Below are 8566 nucleotides of genomic sequence, written 5' to 3' on the forward strand. Positions count from 1 at the left end.
GTAGATGTTTCATGTTAGTCTGGTCAGAGAGTGAATCAAAATCTTGGAGTTTACATTTCACAGTCCAAAGACATGCAGATTGGGGACTAGGTTAATTGGTGACTCTAAATTGTCCGTAGGTGTGAATGTGAGCGTGAATGGTTGTCTGTCTCTATGTGTCAGCCCTGTGATAGTCTGGCGACCTGTCCAGGGTGTACCCTGCCTCTCGCCCGATGTAGCTGGGATAGGCTCCAGCCCCCCCGCGACCCTCAAGAGGATGAAGCGGTTAGAAGATGAATGAATGAATGTTTTGATGTCTTCATATGTGCTACATTGTGGCAGGAAATGTTGCTCTGTCTCCACCTGTCTCTGAGGACAGAGCTGACACAGCCTGTCTTCTCTAGGCAGCCAGGTCTGCCTGTCTCTGCTGGTTTCTATGGTCAGGCTGTGATCTCTGAGTCTATTACATAGTCAGTGTCTTTGTCAGTTTCTGATCTGTCACAGTAGTCAGATAGTTTGCCATTGTGCACTGTCTGTTGTGGGCCAAATAGCATTGATGTTTGTTTGAAGTTTTTGTGATAGATGTCCAATAGTTGGTGTAGATTTCATTTCCTTTTCTTTGGTTGGGCTGGATTATGTGAGGGTTGTCCTGAGGCCTTGTGCTGTTAGAGGAGGTGAACCTCAGAGCAGCTGACTGAGAGGACTCCTTTCTATGTTTGTCTCTTGGCGTGTGTGTGTGTGGGTGTGTGTGTAGGAGACTGCACTGAGGGGGTCTTCTGGTAAACGGTGACACACAGATGACTGGAAATGACAATAGGCTGTGGGCCAAAAAAAATAAAGTGAAAGGGATCAAGAATGAAATCAAAATAGAACACAGTCCAAATACATTACATCTTTTATTTAATCAGACTTCACATTATTGATTGGTGAACCATAAGAACGTGAAAAGTTCTCCTCTGAGTCTACATGCACACCCTCCACCTCGCACCTTGTTTGGTTTGTTGTGCATATAACTGCGCACGCAGTCAATCAGGGGAATTGTAAACTGTTTATGTTTGAAGTTTAAGTGATGAAATGCAGCCTACACCACCTCTGGGATTTTGTTGCATGCTCATCCTGTGTGTTCATGGAGCTGCATCATTACTGTACCATCATCATATCATGTATGTAGTTTTGAAACCCCTGTTTAACAAATATTTCTTTCTTAAAGTTCAGCTCACACATGGATTGACATTCCTCTCTTCCTGTTTATCTCTCTTGTTGCTCTTACTTACCTTATATTGTCTTGAAGCTACTTCACAGCACTTTCCCTTGGGATAAAGTTCTATGTTATGTGATCTGATGTTATCATGTCATCTGTCACAACTTTAATAAGTGCATTTATTTATTATATTTGATTCCAGTTCATAGTTTTCTCTTTTTTGTGTTTTCAAAAATTCGAAAACATTTCGTAGCCATTAAACTTGCAGCTGTATTTGAAAGGTTTCAGCACAAAGAATAAACCTGCCTTTCCTTAAACTCTTTAGCCACTTTCAGACATTCATTCATTCATTTCTCAGTGTACGGGTCCAGGTGTGCTGGAGCCTATCCCAGCTGACAGTGGGTGAGAGACGGAGTACACCCTGGACAGGTCACCAGACTATCACAGGGCTTTAGACAGATAATTATTGTCTTTGGATGACCGACATATAAGTGATGGCTTGAGTGGTGTAAGGACAGTAGCCCAGTCCTTAACACCCATAAGACCAAGGAAATGACCATTGACTTTAGAAGGGCAACAAGAACAGCCCATCACCCCCTCCACTTACATGGGGTGGAAGTAGAGAATGTGGAGAGTCTAAAGTTCCTTGGCATCATCCTATCCAACTGCCTGACATGGACACACAACACCTCAAGCCTTGTTAAAAGAAAGCCCAACAAAGGCTGTTCTTCCTGAGAAAGCTGAAACAAGCACAGCACAGAACCACCATAGAGACCACCCTCGCAAACTGTATCACAGTGCGGTACAGTAGCTGCACAGTGGCAGAGCGGCAGGACTTACACTGGGTGGTGAAGACTGCACAGCGCGTGGTCGGGCTGGAGGTCCCACACCTGGAAGAGGTTAACAACCACTGTCTGAGAAAAAAGGCCTGCAGCATCACCTCAGACACCTCCCACCCAGGTCACTCACTATTTGAACTGTTGCCTTCGGGCAAACGCTATAGGTAAATACAATCACGGACAAGCAGACTCAGGAATAGCTTCTACCCTCGAGCTGTAGCCTCCATAACGAGAACACAACTGTAGTAAAACTTTTCAACAAAAGGCAGACAAATATAACATTATTTTTATATATATATATATATATATATATAATTTATTTACTTTTTTATATATTTCATTTATTTATTTATATATTTATTTCTACAATATTTAGAATTTTTACAATTACAATTTAAAAAATTTATTAATTTGTGTTGCTAAAGGTGAGTCATGTAATCAAGTTTTACACACACAAACACATACGCATACACATGCTACTGTGTGTGTGTGTGTGTTTTCAAACGTTTTGTTTTTTGTTGGGTGGGATTAAATCCTGGAGCCAGGCATCAGAGGAGATGCTATCACTTCTCTCTCTTGTCTTCATTTTCTTGAGCTGGCTTTCAAGATCAACCACACACAACCTTACGGCGCTCTCGGCCTTTAGACCGGCCATGAGGTTCTCGTCTTTGTCTTCATTCTTGTGTTGTTTATGAAATAGCGATGATGTGAAGGTGATGAAGGAAACTCCGCTGACACCGTCTTGCTTGTATACAGAAAAGGTTTATTACAAGAAGTACAGCATCAAATCAAGCACCTAAGATTGCCTGAGAGAGGGTTCAAAGCCAATATGAACTGCTCTGAATAACAGCCCCAACTACCCTGCTTATATAGGTTGGTTGTTTTTGTGAAATGTCAGACAAAGATAAACAGATGACAGACAGACACCCTAGTTGGACTTCACCAATTCTTGACCTAGGCCATAAATACCCTCTTGACCCTGGCCATATATTCCTTCTTGACCCTGGTCCCTTAACTGGTCATCTGACCCAGGGCGTCACAGTAGTGGTTTAGGCACCACACTTGCTATCCTCTTTGTCTTCAGCCACCTTCTCCTCTTTGTCTTCCGTCATTTCCAGCTGAACAATTTTCTGCTCAGCTTCCTTTAGAGAGAGATTCTCCTCTCTCTGTTGCCTGATCTTAGCCAGTTGGGAAGCTCTGGATTTCCTCCTCTCCTGTTTGAAGTAGAGTTGCTCCGTTTCCAGCTGCTCCTCTGCCTTTTTCAAGGCTGCTGCTGTCGCTCACTGTCCCTCCAGCTGTGATTGATGGGAGGTCTGAGATGTCTCCAGGGTCTTCTTATTCTCCTCCCTCTGTTTTCAGAGAGCTTTTCTTATCAGGCTCAGTGAATGATTCATTGCCTGAATTTTAGTGATTCGACTCTTGAGCGAGCATCAAATTCTGGCGTGTCCGTGTCAAGCAGTCTCACTGTAGTGTTTCTAGCTGCTGCACATGCCCGCCTGGTGGCACAGACCTCCCACTTCATCGAATCCAGCTCTGTTTGAAGGGTCTTTTTCTCTCTATCTTGGTCTCCAGCTTTTTCTCCGCACAGAGCTCCAACTTCTGTGGCTCCAGTTCCTTAATGACGACCTCTTTCTCACCATTTATCTGCTTGGATTTGACGTGCAGATTGTTATTAGCAGTGGTTCACTCCTTGTGCTCTTTCTGAATTTGAGCCATCTTGGTCAGCTTTTTCTTCACACAGAGCTTCAACTGCACCATCTAGAGTCATGTCTCAGTGGATGAAATTTGGAAATGATTGCTTTAATATTGCTTTAAGAGGGTGTGGCCTATTGCAGTAAATTTAAATTCTGAGACATTTCACCTTCACAGCAAATCACCAGTACGTCCTACAGAGCTGAAATTTCTTCAGCACATCCACTGAATTGTGACAAAGTTTATCTCACTGCAATGTATAGTCAATTCAGAAGTCCATCACTCTATATTTTTAAGAATATAGAAAATTAATTAACATCTATAGCCACAAAAAGTCTTCATTCAATTGCAACCAAAATTGACACACACATTCTTTGGTTCCCACCGAGCATTTTTAGGTCTATTATACGTCTAATATACGTCTAAATGTTCCTTAGACGTCTAGTCTAAAATTGGTCTATCAGGGGAATAGAAAAGAAAGTTTTTTAGACGTCTAAATCTCGACTATATCTATACTATACTGTATATCGCTCAACGGCTATCATTATTATTTTAGTTATTTTAGTTAGTATTTGGAGATCAGTTATGCACCTTACAGTTGTTTTTTTAATTAATAGTTATCGAATACTGGATTAAAGTGCAAATTCCGTCTAAAAATAGACGGAATCCAGGAGGTTGAAATTAGGTCTAAAAAATAACTAGACGTCTAATATCCGTCTATTGCTCAGTGGGTTATTAGATGTCACGTTTTAAATGGCGTTCAGGTCGCTTTAATGGTTAGCCTGCAGTGATATTAAATTACTTGTTGTAATTTCTACTGTATGCGCAACATTTTCTATTTCATAATAATCTTTAACCAAATGTCACCAAACCGGTAGAAAAAGATTTCTGCACACTTACATCTCTGCAGTGTTCCACTTTATTGTTGAGCTTTCAGTCTATTTGACCTTCATCAGAGCATAGGCAATCATTACAAAACTTGCAGGGTATGTTGAACAATAATGATGAACCACGTGTGAAATTATTTTTGAAATCGGTCAATAGGGAAGCACCAGTTCCAAACAAGTGCAACAGCCTTTTGCAACATTTCACTATAAATCAATGAGGGTTTGTTCAAACATCACCAAACTCAGTGGACTTCTTTAACTGAGCCATTAGAGCATGTCACCACAATGTTTCTGCATTTGACCAATAGGAAGTGACAGAGTTTCCAAAGAAGAGCGTGGTCTAGTCGAGATTAGAAGACGAAGACAAATTTGCCTTGCGGGACAATAAAGTTTATCTTATCTTATCTTATTTAAACGCAAATGAATGAGCATTTTTGTGACTATGATAAAACCTGTTGTTTATCTTTAATACGGGCAGGAAGTTCCATGCTGGCTTGAACCCTGGGATTGCTGCTTGCAGCTATATCTATACTTGTTTTTATGACATCTTGTGTGCTAAAGAAATTCAAATTTAAACACGGGCGTATTTCCAGGTGGCAATTGGGCCCCCTCACCCCATAGGCCCCGGTGCAACCACACTGCCAGAGCTGTCCATATTTACGCCCCTGGTGAAGACCCAATTACAGAAGTTTACGCAGTCCATTGTTAATAAATGATAAATATAACTAAGGAAGTATCTATAATACCCATATTTATTAAGAGAAACTGTCAGGTTTACACAGTGACTTAAATGGAGCTGCCGTACACGTCAGCATCGGTCTCACTGCGGATCAGTCAGATCTATGATTCATCACTTCTGAGTAAGGTTTTCTAATGACAAGCAAAAATGTTTTGGGTGGTTGCCAGAGAGATTTTAAAAACCAGAGTAGGTCTCCTGCTGAAAGTCTTCAGATTTAGACTACATCTTTGTCCTCTGTACAGAACATGTGCTTCCTTAGTCTGTACACAATCAAACACCCAGAACAAATAAAGCTGAGAAACAGGGTATGAACAAACAAGAACATAGCAACAACACAAGTATGTTACAGTGTGCTGATGCTATTTAAAGCAGTGATAACTGAGGGCAAAGCATTTTTTTTTTGCAGAGTAGTGTCCGTATCTATGGCCAGAGGGGAGAAGGGTGAGCATAGGTTGATGGGCTGGTCAGTGCTCTATGAGTGGTGGCAGTGTGAATGAGGGCTGAAAGACACGTTGGTGAATTTCAGGAGCTGGTATGTATGGTGAAATAGCAGGTGGCTCAGCACAGGAGGATGGGTTCAATAATGACGTTACAGAAGGAGCAGGTTTGACTGAGGGAGCCCTGAGTTTGCGGATGAGTCTTGATTCTTTTTTCATATCACAGAGATTATAATCGACAAAGTACATAAAACATTTCCCAAGACAAACTCTGTGCGTAATTCACCAACAGTGCAGCACTCTATGACAGATGGGACTGAAGATGCGTCAGTGGGGCTGGACACTGTTTGCTCTGTGGATAGCAATTTTATTCCCTGTGAAGATTTCCTGTTCACAGACACGGCTTATCATGTCTTATCATTTATCCAAACTGAAACACAAACTCATCCTCAAGGATATTTGCCAAGGGTGACCACGGATCTGTGAACACACCCAAGCCCCCCTAGTGTCTTACCAGATGGCCTCCAAGATAAAAGCAGTGATACTGCACTGGTTAATGCTGCTGCCTGCGGAGGAGCTACATCACCTGATTTGCTCTCTGCAGGATAACACTGGTACTCTTAGAGTCTTTCTGCCAGAAGCATGGCAGATTAGAGCGAGCATGCTGTATGTAACTTTCACTGAACAGCAGCTACTGTGACTACAAGTGAGAATTATTTAACGATAAATGCTAACACTTAGCTTAGCAGTAGCATATAGAAAAGAGTCATGAAGTTAGAGAAATTTAAAAAATGTCAGCAACAGCAACATCTAGTCCCATCTATGCTAACTTTAGCTAACGTTAGCCACCTTGACTGGTCATACCAGACCACTTATGCTATAGGCTGTGAAAGCCAAACCGTTGAGTGTATTCAATTGAACAACAGTGTGTTTTCACCCTGAGTTCATCATTATATCTATAAGAGAATGAGTCTCCTATTTTGTCTTTTAAAAGTTGTAGAGTCTCGACAAAGGAAAAAGTCTAGAGGACTTTGAAGTTCAAACAAGTGTGATGAAGGTGCTCTTTGGTAGAGAACACAGAAGTGACACAATCAGTAAAGTGAACCTAGACGTAGAACACGACTCATAAAGAGAGTGGTAAAAAAAAAAAAAAAAAAAAAGGTTTTCCGCCCAGGATTATGAATGTGGCCGTAGAGGAAAATCCGGAGAATGGAGGCTGAAGGAAGTGGGCTGATGGCAGAGGAGCAAAACAAGGTTGGAGAGGTTTGGCTGGCTGGGAGCGTGGCAGAAGAACAAACAGGCAGGCAGGTAAGTGAAAGTCTAAATTGAATTCACAATTCAACAGTGGCTTGAAGCTTGACTGTACCACAGTGGTACACTCAACATTCTGGTGAAGACTGGAGAGGAGAGTCAGTGTTTTATACTGCAGGGCTGATTACTGGATGGTTCTCAGGTGAGCTGAATGAATGTAATCAGGAACCCAGGAGAGAGAAGGCAATGACAAAAAGCTCAAAAAAGAAGAAAGGACCAAGGCACTCTTTGGGCAAAATGTTAAAAGTGCTGGTACATGTTGAGATAAAAGTGGGTAACAACCCACACGTAGTGGCACAGAGAGCCTTCTACACGTTGTAACCTGAAGCACAGTTTCCCCTTCAGTAAGCTGCAAAGTGATTGCTAACACCTGGTGATTGCAAACACCTGAGCAAGAGGCCAGAAGACAAGTGACAAATGTAAAGTATGATCACTAAATGGCTTTACAATGTGTCTAGAGGGAAAAAACAGTAGGACAAAATACACAACAATGTAGTTGTACAAACAAAAACACAGTAAAGAAAATGAACTTTTAATAATAATAACTTTCACATGAGTCAGGGAACACCTCGGATATAAAAGGAAAGTGAGAGCTAGAGATGAATGCTATTATAAATGATGAATCATTGGAAGATCTGTGTGAAGGGGGACATAAAGTAACGAATAGCACACTATTGAAAGAGCTCAACTGGAAATTAAAAATGAGGTATTTTAGAACACGTCTCATTGTGTCAAAGTGTGATAGCAGTGACACAAATCTGTGCTGGAGGGATTGTTCACAGGTTGCAGATCTCACACATTTTTTGGCACTGTTTAAACTTGAAGACATACTGGAAAAGGATTCATACACAGGTACTCACCACTTTGAACACTGACTCCCCATAAGACCTATTGTTTTTTTTATTTTAGGAGCAACCCCCGATGGAGCAATGGGTAAGAGAAAGGCTTACTTGCTGCATATTCTTTTATTGGTTGCAAAAAAAATGACAACTCTATCTTAAACTTGTAATAACTGATATCAACTTCCTATTTTATTTTATTTTGCTTAATTTAATTTAATTCCATTTAAATTAATTGTAATTTATTTTATTCTATTTTATTTTATTTTTATTTTTGGCAATACTAATCAATTAAAGTTTTGGTTTTTTTTAGACTTTTTATGCGGAAGCACATGTTGCCATGATTTCTAATTTGTATGTTTCCTTTGCCTAACTGTGAATACTTTTATCTATTTCTTGACATAGTAACATTGTATAATTCAGATTTCAATAAACATTTTGTTCAGAAATTATTCACTCTTTCATATGCATAGATGAAATTCATGCAGACATCAGGAAAAATTACACGAACATGTAAACTATTCATTGTATTCATGTCAAGTTTATTATGTCATGCTGTGTAGGGCGAGAGATATTTCACCGGAAAAGCTAAAATTAAAAAAAAGAAATCCAAACACGTCTTTCTATGTAGATACAAGGAGA

At 40.5% G+C, this 8566-nt stretch overlaps 1 protein-coding gene across 2 annotated transcripts in view; it reads right to left on the reverse strand.

Annotated features, from left to right (window-relative positions):
• Positions 1-8557: 8557 nt before the first annotated feature.
• The window catches only part of bcr (BCR activator of RhoGEF and GTPase), a 124382-nt gene continuing 124373 nt past the window's right edge, over positions 8558-8566 (reverse strand). For both annotated transcript variants that reach the window (XM_049603380.1, XM_049603379.1), the window contains exon 23: positions 8558-8566. This exon is cut by the window's right edge and continues 5212 nt beyond it. The gene's annotated coding sequence lies outside the window, so the exon portion shown is untranslated.

This window comes from Epinephelus fuscoguttatus, linkage group LG18 (assembly GCF_011397635.1).
Source record: "Epinephelus fuscoguttatus linkage group LG18, E.fuscoguttatus.final_Chr_v1".
Lineage (NCBI taxonomy): Eukaryota > Metazoa > Chordata > Actinopteri > Perciformes > Serranidae > Epinephelus > Epinephelus fuscoguttatus.